The 13,390-nt window shown below is 50.0% G+C and overlaps 1 pseudogene; it reads right to left on the reverse strand.

The window, feature by feature from the left end:
• Nucleotides 1–211: 211 nt before the first annotated feature.
• On the reverse strand, nucleotides 212–9,221 carry LOC128070953 (testis-specific Y-encoded protein 1-like; annotated as a pseudogene).
• Between the last annotated feature and the right edge of the window lie 4,169 nt (nucleotides 9,222–13,390).

The raw sequence follows: 13,390 nt of genomic DNA on the forward strand, positions 1-13,390 counted from the left end.
GCGCTCCTCCAGGCCAACTCAGGCTTCCTTCTCTGATGATTCTTGCACATGAACTGGAAGTAGGCCCTGCAGTTTTTCTTATGCTCAGAGCTCAGTTCCACCTGCAAGGCGGACAGTGCCTGCAGTGCATCTTGCCCAGGAAGCTCAGTCGTGCTCCTGGGCCTTTCCTGGCCCTGCTCCTCCACCGTCTTCTCAGCTCCTGAGAGAACCCCTATTGCTGCTCCTCATCTGCCACAACCTCCACCTCCTCCATGATATCTTTTGCTAGCAGCTGGAAAAACCGCCCGATCCCTGTCACGTCTCCGTCTACCAGGGGCTCACTGTCGTCCACTGCCTCCACCCTGCATAGGGTGGCTCCTTTGCCTGGCATGACAACTAGTGACTGCAAGGTCCCAGCCTCAGAAAGCATCAGGATGGCAGGCCACCAACCCCAGCACCCTGAAACCAGGGCTCACAACTGGGAAGGTCCAGGGTCCCAGGATACTCCCGTATTCCTCTGACCACCTTTCGCATTCCTCTTGGCCCTGGTCGTGACCCCAGGCTGGGGCAGATGCGAAGGGATGGGACATATTAGCACAACAAATGGTGTGTACTTGCGACTCAGGCTGCAATAATCCTGTGCGACCCACTAGCTCTTTGGGGGTGGGGAGTGAGGGGGATGGTAGGGAAGTGGGGGCTGATGTTTGTCCAGTTACCTGAGGCTGAAGAAAGGTGTGGCAGACAGCACAGGAGTGGGTGAATCGGCCCTGGGGAGATCAGCCAAATAAGCAGGTCCCTAGGCTGCAAGCCATGCACAGGCTGCTGGCTCAAATATAGTCCAATAGCCGAGAGCATTGTGGGCGGCACCCTTATGGACATGCCTCTCGAATGTAGGGCATCTTCCACGGTTCCTGGGCTGCAGTGTACCTACATGGCATATTCTGCTCGAGGGAGGAAGTCAGTTTTGCATGTGCTGCTACCCCTGACACTGTCATTGACCGGGCTCTGGAAATTCCAACCACAGGTCCTGCTCTGCAGTCCAAACAGCACACTCCTGTGTCCCTCGGGACCATCAATAAACTGAGAACTCTTCCTGAGTATCCAAATGGTAAGCAGGAGTACCACATGGCTGGATACTCTCTCGCCATGGGATAGAGAACATGTTGCTGTCCGGATGCTAGGGGAGAAGGGAAAATCCCACTGTTTGATACAGTTGATCTCCACTGTTCAGGGACACCAGAGCCTGAGGGTACAGAGCTTGCTCTGTGTCTCTTTATCTCTGCTTGTGGCATAGCACTGTTTTGGGCAATCCTTCTATGTGTGTATCAAGGGCTAATGTCTGTTTGTCTCCATCTCTATAAGCGGTGCTGTTGCTGTCCGGCACTCTCTGTACACCACCACTCATACGGAGAAGTTTATATGAGAAGGCAAGCCCTTCTTCTCCTTAGTGAGTTGCACCCACAGGAGATCAGACTTTGTTAGTCCACACATTCAGAGAGTGCTTTCTCAAACTTGAAAGACAACAGTGGGCAGTAACGGCTAAACTGCAGAAGGGGCTGTGCAACCCTCCCTCCCTCGCTGAACAGACATGAATGCTGCAAAAGCCTGAGGTGGCTTGGCCACACTTTGTACAGATGGAGAAATGGGGCATGCCCTGATGGCCTGAGGGAACTCCCTGAACATTATTTGAATACCTGCCAGGGAGATGGTAAGGGCAGCTCCCCATTAAGTTCCATGACCCATGGGTCCCGGAAATATGCACAGCTGCCAATTTACACTTCTGAGGCCCTTTCAAAGTGGTTCTGTTCTCCATGTGAGAACACATTCCAGCCTGCCCGGTCGCCCAAGCTGGTGGGTTGGGAACAGCAAGAGGATCAAGCTAAGCCATCCCTCCTATAGTCCTGATACCCAATATATGTGTTCTGTAAAGAGTACAAAGTGTGATGATTCAAATTGTAAGACTCTGCAGGTAGCAGGTACTTATGCTGTAGTTTTGGTCCATCACTGAAACCAAACAAAAAAGGCAAGGGTTGCTCACGCTCATGGTAAGGTCAGGGAAAGTATGCCTGGCACTTGAGAAGGATGGAAAGGCCCTTGTATCTGGGTGTTTATGGCACTGTGAGGTCGCCCACCATGGCTTCTGTGTCTGGGATTGAAGCCTGCATTCTCACTGGTAACCACCAAGCACTTTCTTCCTGACTCTCCTTTCTGCCAGGCATCCTTGCTATACCACTGTGATTCCACTCAAAACTTGCTCACTCAGTCAAATGATGGGGATCAGTACCCTGGCTTCAGGGCTTCTGGTAGCTAGAGTCTTCGTACCTTTCCCTACAGCTTTCATGTTTTTGCTATTCAGCTTCCATCACCTGGTAAAGTCAGTTCTGACAGCTCATACTCATAAGCATACTGGCAGGTGCATCTGCACGCACATGCATGAACACACTAACGTCCCTGAGAGGAAACTTGCACATATGCAGAAGTACAAGCTTTCTTCTCCACGAACATGAATTTTGGTAAGCATCCAACTTTCTTTGTCCTGGATATTTTCTTTCACTTGCTCATTGATCATGTCAGGTTGCACTTCTAACTCTGTGACAGCAACAAGCACCCGTGCCTCACTTTTTTTACTAAATGCCAAGACTCCCTTCAGTTGCTCCCATTAAGGTCAGGTAGGTCTTCATACAATCAGCTATACCTGCTTGCCCACACAGCTGAAGTCCCAAAGAAGCCTGTCCTTGGTTGGGCCCAAAGACATCCAAGAGTGTCACTTGGAAGGCAGGGTCCATCTGAGTGTCACCTGGTGCGGATCCTCTATGACAAAATAAGAGAGTCTGCCCCAGCAAGACTGCCAGAATCCTCCCTCAGGTGCAGCCATGCACTTCCCATCTAGACCCCACATCCATAGGCATGACCACAAAGGAAAGAAGGAATTCACGTCAGGACTTTCAGCACGAGCCATGGGGTATCTTTGGCAGGACTACTATTGCCAAACCCTGGACCCTGAAAACCAGCAGGCTTCAAATTGCCCCCAGGGGCCTCCCTGTCTCCCACTCTCCAGAGGTCCCTTGGGACATGCAATAAGCCCACCAAACTTGTTTCCTCCCTGTTCTCTCCCTCACAGACACATCCCGGCAGAGGGCCACACACGTACACCCACCCCTGCACTTTCTTTGCCTACATGCACTGCCAGGGAGGCTGGAAGTGCCTGGAGGCATGCCATGGTCATACCCTGTCTCTCCAAGGATGCCTGTGGTTTTGCATGGACAGCATAGCTTAGCTCATCTTGTGTTTTGTGTCACATCATGTGAAAGTGTGTCACCCTCATGGAAAGATTGTGCTGGCTGATGGGCTGATCCTGGGCAGCACAGGTCCAGAAACTTCCCGGTTCTCCTTATGTGTGTGGAACAAGTCTCCAGTGCAGCAGACAATCTGTGTCTCTTTCTTTTTTGGGTCTCTGCCCTTTTCTGTAGGACCTTAGCCTCCTCACCATCCCAGTCCTGCCGTAGCCATGTCCACATTTCCACAGAATGACCCGTGTGCCCACAGACTGAGGGCTCCACAGCCAGTGGTTTCAAAGACCAACCCCATCTGATTTGTCCTGGGTGAATCCTCAGACCATGCACTGCCTCTTCCCTGTCCAAACAAACACAATAACAAGGTAGAAATGATTAGCGTGTTTTTGTATTTGGTCTAATTGCAGATCTCTGCAGCATGGTCCAGAGTTATCACTGGCTGTCATTTCCTCATTCACATCCTGGACAGCGTCACTGCAGAGATATGGCGAACAACCACCCTTACAATGGGGACACCTCCTGCCTCTTCTTATGGTTGCTCAGCACCCCCTCTTCTGTCACCTTCATCTCTGCATCTGCCATAGGCCAGACACACATGCACACACACACACACACACACACACACACAAACATGTCTGACACAAGCACACGTGTGTATACACACACATGCTTAGCATGGGGACACAAATGCAAACAGGAAGCACAGGTGTTTCAGGAGACTGTGGTTGTGTCCCTGTGTTGAGCATGTGTTTGTTTACACGATGTGCTTGTGTTGGCTGTGTTTGTGTGTGTTTGTGTGTGTGTGTGTGTGCGTGTGTGTGTGTGCATGTGTCTGGCCCAGGGAAGATGTAGATATGAAAGTGACAGAAGTGGAGGTGCCAAGTAACCATAAGAGGAGGCACGAGGCGTCCCCAGTCTAAGGGTGGTTGGTCGCTGCAATGTCAGAGATGGAGTCAGTAGTCACCATGTCCTGTTCTTATGGCTTCCTGTCCACCTCCTCCCCGAGCTCTTCCATATTTTCTCAAGGTAGCCTGAAGCCGCTTCCAGGGCAGCATGTGTAGTGGTGGTGAGCCGCTAAGTGGTGGATGTGGAAATTCACAGAAGATCCCAAAGTCAGCACATAGGTGTACTTGGACCCCGGAGAGGCCCTTGCAGTGATAGGTCTTCCCAGGGTAAGGGGCGGGAGTGTAAGGCCCAGGCAATCTCAAACTCAGTGAGCAACAAGAGGCCAGGGGATTTCAGGACCCACGGAAAGATGATTCTGACAAACAAACTTAATTTACCCTGCCTATAGTAGTATCACCTAGGACTCTCAGTCTGAAACCACAACCAATTTGAGTGAGACTTGCTTCACTCACGGACACACTGAATCCTCAATCCCCCAGTCTCAGCAGACCACCTGCAACACGCATGGCCCAAATTCAGTTTCCACAGCCAGCTTGCATAAGACTGAGCATCCCCATTTGGGAAGGGACAGTGTCCCGGCTAGTACACAGCTGTCCCTTCACTACCAATCTCCAGACCCCTTCATCACAAGTATTTCTGTCAGTTACCTCTCATGGGAGAATATTCCCTCCTTGGGTAGTCCTTCAGGGGATCATCCCACTCATCTTCGCTGATGATCTGCTGGCAACACCTTGCTGCTGAGCAAGGTCAGCCCTGGGCTGATCAGGACCCAAACCCTCACATGAGCAGCCAAAAACTCCAACAACAATCATCAACTGTATGCAGGACCAAAGCCATACCAGCTCAGCAATCCAGTTTGATTCTGGGCAGTTGTGATCTAACAACCAGCTGAGAAAGTTAAGGCTCCTGGTGTCCAGCCTGCGGCTGGTGCTACCTGTTCAAAGTCCCAGAACCACTGAACTGGAGTGTAATGATTTCCTCTGTATCCTGCAGAAAGACAGGGGAGACAGGTGTGGATCCCACAGGTGGATCATCCACATCCCTGCACACCCACACTCATCACCCCAGGAGCCACATTTTGCCAGCGATTTCAAGGTAATAATCCTTAATGATCACTGTGTTCAAGAAGTTGGGATGGTCCTGAAAGGAAAAGAGCAACTTGCTGCATGACAGTGGATGGCTCGCACCTGGACCTGCTATGATAAGGAGGGAAAATGTGCAAGCTTCTAGGATCCTTAGCTTGTCTCCCAGGCAAGCATTAACAGCTTCCACGAAGCCTCTCCAGACTCTCACAGTGTAGAAACATGGATATCATGATCCTCACACACTCCACCAAGTCCCGTACCCACCTGTCCTGTTTCACTCACTGACATTCAAGTTAATCATGTAGCTGAGAAAGTCTTTATCTTGGTCACTGATCATGACAGAAACTTGAGGGTGGTTCATAATCTGCTTGAGGTCAAGGAGCCATTTATGCCACATGCTGGGCCAAGAAGAGCCAGGAGCATCAGCCCTAGTCTGGGGTGGAAGAAGGACATGGGAACAGGCATCTTCAAGGATGCTGGGCACTTCCGCTTACCCAGCCACTACTGATGAGCTCAGGCCCTGCCATGCCATCAGACAAGCTCATGGCTCTGTGTTCGTGGTGGTGTTCTACCACTGAGGTGGTCTTCATTCCCCAAGCAGGGGCTGTTTCTGATAGCTGTTATTTCCCAGACCTGTGTATGCTGGGTAGCAGCATGTCACTGCTTACATGGTAGGACTTACAGTCATTGTGACAAACCGTGTCTGAAAGCAAAGGGGTTGTTGTTGGCTAGTGTATGTGTACATATGTTCTGTGGGTTTGTGTATGTGTGTGTGTGCACGCACATGTGTGTGTGTGTGACTCCCATATCTCAGTTATTTTCAGGATCATTCACCTCAATAACTGTCAGTTAAGGCTGCTCTAGTGTACTGTCTCTGGTCATTCCTACTTAGAGGCTGTTCCTCCTCAGATGGAGGCCTGAGGTAGACACACAGATCATGGCTGTGACACTTACTGGTATGGCCTTGCCTGGACTCTACTCAGCTGTGCTTTTGGAGCCTGCCAACTGCCCAGTACCACACTTTCTTCAGGGTCCACCGGAACCCATTCTGTGCCCTCGCCTCCACCTCTCCTCATGCCCCTGCCTCTGCACCTCCCCCTCCTTCTGAGCAGCGGACCCCAAGGAGTAGCAGAAAGGATACCACGTTGGCCCAGAAGCCAGGGATGCCCTGGATGATGGTGCTCCCCTGAGCCAAGTCACGCTTCCTCCTCTCATGGCTCTTGCACATGAACCGAACATAGGCCCTGCAGGTTTTCTCAGGCTCAGAGCTCAGTTCCACTTGCAGGGTCGCCAGTGCCTGCGGCACATCTAGTGCCAGGAGCTCACTCGGGCCTCCAGGCCTTTCCTGGCACTGCTCCTCCATCGTTTCCTCCTCCAGTTCCAGGGAGGACCCCTGTTGCTGCTCCTCACCCGCCACAACCTCCACATCGTCAATGATGTCCTCTGCAAGCAGCTGGAACACCCGTCTGATCCCTGCCACATCGCCATCTACCTGGGCCTTGCCATCCTCTCCTGCCTCCACTCTGAAGAGGGTGGCATCTTCACCTGGTGTGACAACTGGTGGCTGCAACGTCCCAGCCACACAACACATCACAAGGGCAGGCCCTGTGGCCCCATCCCCCTGAGCACCCGGGCTCACAACTGAGAAGGTCCGGGGTCCCAGGATGTTCCCGCATTCCTCTGACTGCCTCTCACGCTCCTCTTGGCTCTGGCCATGACCCCAGCCTAGGTCAGATGTTAAGGGACAGAACATAATAGCACCACAGCAAGTGCTGAGCAATGGTGGCCCAGGGTGCAGTAAACCTGTGGGCCCACTACTGTTTTTGGTGTGGGGAGTGTTGGGAATGGTTCAGAGGCTATGGCTGGTGTGTGTGTGGGTGGCCTGAGACTATAAAAGGGGTGATGGCAGCCCAGGACAGGGTGAACAGGCCCTGGGACATCAGCCAAACAGGCGGGGCCCTAGGCTGTGAGCCACGCACAGGCAGCTGACCCAAACCTAGACCAATGGCCGAGAGGGTAGTGGACAGCAAACTATGGACATACCCCTAGACCGGATGGCATCTTCCATGGTTCCTGGGATCCAGCTCCACCATGTGGCCAGATTCTGCTCCAGAGAGCTAGTGGGTTTTGCATCTGCCACCTCAGGTGCTGTCATTGATCTGGATCTGGAAATTCCAACCACGGATTCCTGATCCACAATCTGAACAGCACACTCCTGTGTCCCACAAGACCTTCAATAACTGGGAGCTCTCCCTGAGTATCCATAGGATACACAGGGGTGCCAAGTGACTGGATACTTTTCTCCATGGGACAGAGAGACTTTTGCTGGCCAGAAGCTAGGGGAGTAGGGAAAAATCCCACCATTTGCCATGTTGATCTCCATTGTTCAGGGACGCCAGGACCTTAGGGTACAGAGCTCTTTCTTTGTTTCTTTATCTCTGCTTTGGCATAGCACTGTGTGGAGCAATCCTTCCTTGTGTGTTCCAGGGCTGGTGTCTGTGTGTCTCCATCTCTTTAAGTGGTGCTGTTGCCCTTTGCCACTGTATGGACACCAGCGCTTATAGGAGAAGCTTATCCTTGGAGTGAAGGCAAGCTGTTCTCCTCCTGAGTGAGCTGTGCCAATGGGAGATCAGACTCTTTTAGACTACAGGTTTGGAGAGCACTTTCTCAATCTTGAAAGCCAACAGTAGGCAGTCACTGCTGAACCACAGAAGGTGTCAGGTAACCCTTCCTCCCTCACTGGACAGACGTGAATGCTGCACAGGCCTGAGGTGGCTTGGCCACACTTTTCACAGAGGGAGAAATGGAGCATGCTCCGCTGGCATGAGGAAGCTCCCTGAACCTTATTCAAATTCCTGCCAGTGAGTCGTTAAGGACAACTCCTTGTTAAGATCTGTGACTCACTGGTGCCAGAGACATGCACGTCTGCCCATTTACCCTATCGAGGACCTTTCAGGTGGTTCTGTTCTCCATCTGAGAACACGTACGAGCCTGCCCAGTTACCCAATCCTGTGGGGCTGGGAGCAGCAACGGGATCAATCTAAGCCATTCATCCTATAGTCCTGACCCCCTATATATGCTTTGTGCAAAGAGTACAAAGAGTGATGTTTCAGACTGGAAGACTGTTTCAGACAGCAAGTGCTTATGCTGCCGTGCTGGTCCATTTCTGAAACCTCCCAAAAATGGTAAGGGGTGCTTATGCTCATGGTAAAGTCAGGGAAAGTATGCTCAGCATTCGAGAAGGATGGAAAGCCCTTTGTAGCTGTATGTCCAAGGGGCTGTGGGGTCACCCACTGCAGCTTCTGTGTCTGGGATTGCAGCCTGTTCTGTGTCGTGGACTCTCTGCACTCTCACTGGTGGCCCTCAGGCAATTTCTTCCTGCCTCTCCAGGCCTCCTGGGTGCACCACTGTGATTCCACTTAGAAACTTCTCACTCAGTGAGATAACAGGCATCGGTATCCTGGCTCCATTGCTTCTAATGGCCAGAGTATGTACCTTTCCCTATGGCTTTCATGTTTACACTATCTAACTTCCATCACTTGGCTAGGTCAGTTCCGACACTTCATATTCACAAGTGTACTGTCAGGCAATTTTGTGCGCACATATGCACAAACATGCATGTGTACACACTAACATCCCTGACAGGAAACTTGCAGATATGAAAAAGTACAAGCTTTCTTCTCCAGGAACATGAGTTTTGGTAATCACCCGAGTTTTTTTTGTCCTATTTATTTTCTTTCACATGCTCATCGATCATGTCAGGTTACACTTCTAACTCTGTGATTTAGCCTCAAAGGCTACAAAATTTTGGCATTTGCTCCTGACAGAGACCTATCTGCAGAGAATTGGGCAGATTGGAAACGCTCACCCTGGACAGCTGAGTGACATGCACCTGCATTGCACATTCTCCCATCACTTTGAACTGCTTCACAGTACCAGTCAGGCGGGTCTGATCCATTGCCTGTGCAATCCTTCAGAGGACCAGAAAACAAGGACATCTGGGTTCAGCTGACTTGGAGAACTGTTTTCTTGGTGTGCACCTATCTAGGTCATTCCTGGTCAATGCTGTGTCCCTTTTGCTAACCTACCACCCCTTGGGGCCTCAGGCCCACGACATCCTGAGTGAGGCCCCCTGTTCTTTCTATCTGTGTAGCTTTCTATGTGCACCTGTCTACCTGTGCTTCCAAGTGCTATCTCCCTTTAGCAGGAAAAGGCCAAAGAGATGCCCGAGCCTCCAAGGGCCACCCAGAGACTGTGACGGGCCTGGGTGTGATCCAGTGTTGTGAGGATTCATGTTTATGTTTGGCAAACCAATACAATATTGTAAAATAAAATAAATAAAAATATTAAAAACAAAACAAAACAAAATCTTCCCTTAGATGAAGATTGCGTACAATCTAGTGTGTCCATTGGCTGGACATGGTCCTTGGAATTTTGCTGATGGGTTTGGATCCTAAACTTCAAAATGATGGCAGAAGGTAGGAAGACATTTAGATGTTGTTCTACAAAAGCAATAAGAAAGGCACTACTGCCTAAAAGATAACTAAGAGGGAATAATTATAGTTTTCTATCATTGGAAAAATATAATGATCCCAGGGAGAATAATTAGATAATATAAAAAGGATTCTTGGGAAGGAAAACTCAGACTCTCAGGAACATTTTCTACATGTCAGGACTTGTGAAATAGCAATCCAAAAAGAGGCAGAAATTGTCTTCACTGAAACATGGAAAGTCAAGTGAAAATTGAACATGATAAAACACTCCAGCTGGGCATCTCCAATCTACTTCTTGAAGATGAATTTGCCAAGATTTAGGTTTAAGAAAGATTTTGAACTATAGCCCAAGAATGAACAATTATTGCTGCATAGAAAACATAGACACATCTCATTAAGTATAATGTTAAGTAAAGTAAGCTAGACACAAAGATGCATACTGTATGATTCCATTCACGTAAATGTCCAAAAGAGATAAAACTAATCTTTGTGTTGAAAGTCAGGTATCCTAGTTATCTTTGGAGTGCAGTGATTGGGAGAGACACTAGAGTGTTTTCAGGGTTGTCAGTGATGTTCTGTTTCTTTATTTGGATGCTAATTACATGGATGTGTTTTGTTTGTGAGTATCCGTTGAACTGTATACTCATGATTTATGTATTTTTCTATATGTGCACTTCAATAAAAAGTTATAAAGCTTTAAAAATAAATAAATAAATAAATGACAATGTTGTGAAGAAGGTGCACATACATAGAAGGTCTCTTCTTATACAAGGCGTGCAACCTGAGGCCATAAAGATAAGGCGGCATTTCCACACGTAGTCCCTTCTGTTTATTACTACCCTGACCCATGGAATCCTCAAACAGATGATGACCTGGGAAACCTGCCCTTACTGGGCCCACAGCTCAGGCCTCCCTTGGACAGAAAGCAGCATTTCTATCTCAAAAACAACAAGAGGGCTTGATTCCACCAACCCTCACTGATTTGCTAAATGTGAATACTCTTTTTCAGTTGGTCTCATTAGGCCCAGGTAGGACTCCTTACAGTCAAGCATCCCTGAAAACCTACACAGCCCACGTGCCTAAGAAGCCAGTCCTCAGTTGGGCACAGAGATATCGAAGACGGTCACCAGGGATGCTGCTTCCCTCTGAGTTTCAAATGGTGCAAATCCCCTATGAAAACATCAGACAGCCTGCTCCAGCAAGACTGATAGAATCCTCTCTCAGGTGCAGACACACACCTTTGCCCCTCAGGCCCCAAAAGCCAGGGGCAAGACAAGAAGAAAGAAGGAATTCACATCAGGGCTTTCAGCATGAGGCATGGTGTATCTTTGGCAGGACTTTCCCTAGACCCTGAAAACCACAAGGCTCCAAACTGCCCTCAGGGGCTTCCCTGTCTCCCACTCTCCTGAGGTTCCTTGAGACATGCAATAAGCCCACCATCCTTGCTTCCTCCCTGTTCCCTCCGTCATAGGCACACCACGGCAGAGGAGCACACACATACACAAACACCTGCACTTTCTTCACCTTTCTGCACTGCCAGGGAGACTGGAAGTGCCTGGAGGCATGCCACGCTCACACCTTGTCTCTCTTAGGATGCCTGTGGTTTTGCACGGACAGCCTACCTTAGCATGTGTTGCATTTTCTGTTGCATTGTGCCAGTGTGTGCCACCCTCATGGAGAGAGTGTGCTGGCTGATGGGCTGATCCTGGGCAGCACTGGCTCAGGACCTTCCCAGGTCTCCTTCTCATTTGTGTGGAACAAGTCTCCAGTGAAGCAGGCAATCTGTGTATCTTTCTCCTTCAGGTCTCTGTCCTTCTCAGCAAGACCTTAGCCTCCTCAAACATCCCAGGTCCTCTGTATTCTCATCTACCATTTCCACATGCCGACTCATGTCCGCACAGACTGTGGGCTCCACAGGTGGTGGTTTTAAAGCCCTACCCCACCTGATTTGCCCTGGGTAATCCACACACCATGCACCCACTCTTCCTGGTCCAAACACACACTACAACATGGTAGAAACGGTGAGCGTGCTTCTATATTTCATCTAATTGCAGATTTCTGGAGCCAAGGTCCTGTGTTATTACTGGCCATCCTTTCCTCATTCCCATCCTGGACAGGATCACTGTGGAGATATGGCAACCAACCACCCTCAGACTCGGGATGCTTTGTGCCTCCTCTTTTGGTTGCTTGGCATCTCCTCTCTTGTTGCTTTCATCTCTGCTTTTTCCCTGGACCAGACACACACACATACACACATAAACACAGGCGACACAAGCACACACGTGTATACAATTACAGGCTTGATAAAGAGACACAAACGTAAACAGGGAACACAGGTGTTTCAGGAGCTGAAAACACTGTGTCCAGCAATGTTGGAGATGGCGTCAGGAGGCACCATGTCCTGCCCTTGGAGCTCCCTGTCCACCTCCTCCCTGAGCATTTCCATATTTTCAAAAGGCAGCCTGAAGCAGCTTCCAGCGCAGCATGTGTGGTCATGGTGAGATGCCGATTTGTGGATGTAAAAATTCACAGAAGATCCCAAAGTCAGCACACAAGTGCACTGGGACTCTGGACAGGACGCTCTTTCAATGATAGGCCTTGCCATGGCTAGGGGCGGGATTGGCACAGGCAATCTTAAACTCATTGAGCAACAGGAGGCTGGGGAATGGCTTGACCCATGGAGAGAAGATTCTGACAAAGATACTTAATTCATCCTGTTTCTAGTAGTATTACCTAGGACTATCGCACTGAGGGAGACTTGCTTCACCCACACACACACTGAGTTCCAAAGTCCCCAGTCTCACCAGATCAAAGGCTGGCTCTGCAGCCAGCTTGCATGAGCCTGGGCATCCCCATTTGGGAAAGGACAGTGTCCTGGCCATGACACGGCTGTCCCTTCAGGGCCCACCACCAGACACCCTCCCCACATGTGTCTCTGTCAGTTAACGTTCATGGCAGTACCTTCCTTCCTCGGGTAATATGTCACAGGATTGTCCCACATGTCTTCACCAATGATCTGCTGGCAACACAAGCATGGTCAGCCCAGGGCTGACCAGGCCCGAACACTCTCCAAGAACTCCAACATCAATCATCAACTGTATGCAGGCCCAAAGCAACCCCACCTCAGCAATCCTGTTCAAATCTGGGCAGTTGTGGCCTGACAACCAGTTGAGAAATTTAAGACTCCTGATATACAGCCTGCAGCTGGGTGCTCCTCATCCAAAGTCCAAGAACCAGTGGAGTGGAGTGGAATAACGTGCCCTATACCCTGCAGAAAGACAGGGAACACAGGGGCAGATTCTGCTGGTGGATCATCCATCCCCTTACACACCTACACCTCCCATGAGCCACATTTTACCAGTGATGTCAAGGTAATACTCCTAATGATCACCGTGTTCCAGAAGTAGGAGTTGTCCCCAAAGGAAAAGATCAGCTTGCAGCTGGACCTTGGATGGCTCCACCCCAGCACTTTCCAGGATAGAGATGAGGGTAAAGGTGCAAACTTCTAGGTGCCTCAGCTTGCCTCCCAGGCAGGCTTTAACAGTTTCCAAGAAACCTCTGCACATTCTCACATCACATGAACATAGGTAACATGATCCCCCCAATTCCCCACCATGTCCCATACCCACATGGC

The sequence above is a fragment of the Budorcas taxicolor genome, chromosome Y (genome assembly GCF_023091745.1).
Source record: "Budorcas taxicolor isolate Tak-1 chromosome Y, Takin1.1, whole genome shotgun sequence".
Lineage (NCBI taxonomy): Eukaryota > Metazoa > Chordata > Mammalia > Artiodactyla > Bovidae > Budorcas > Budorcas taxicolor.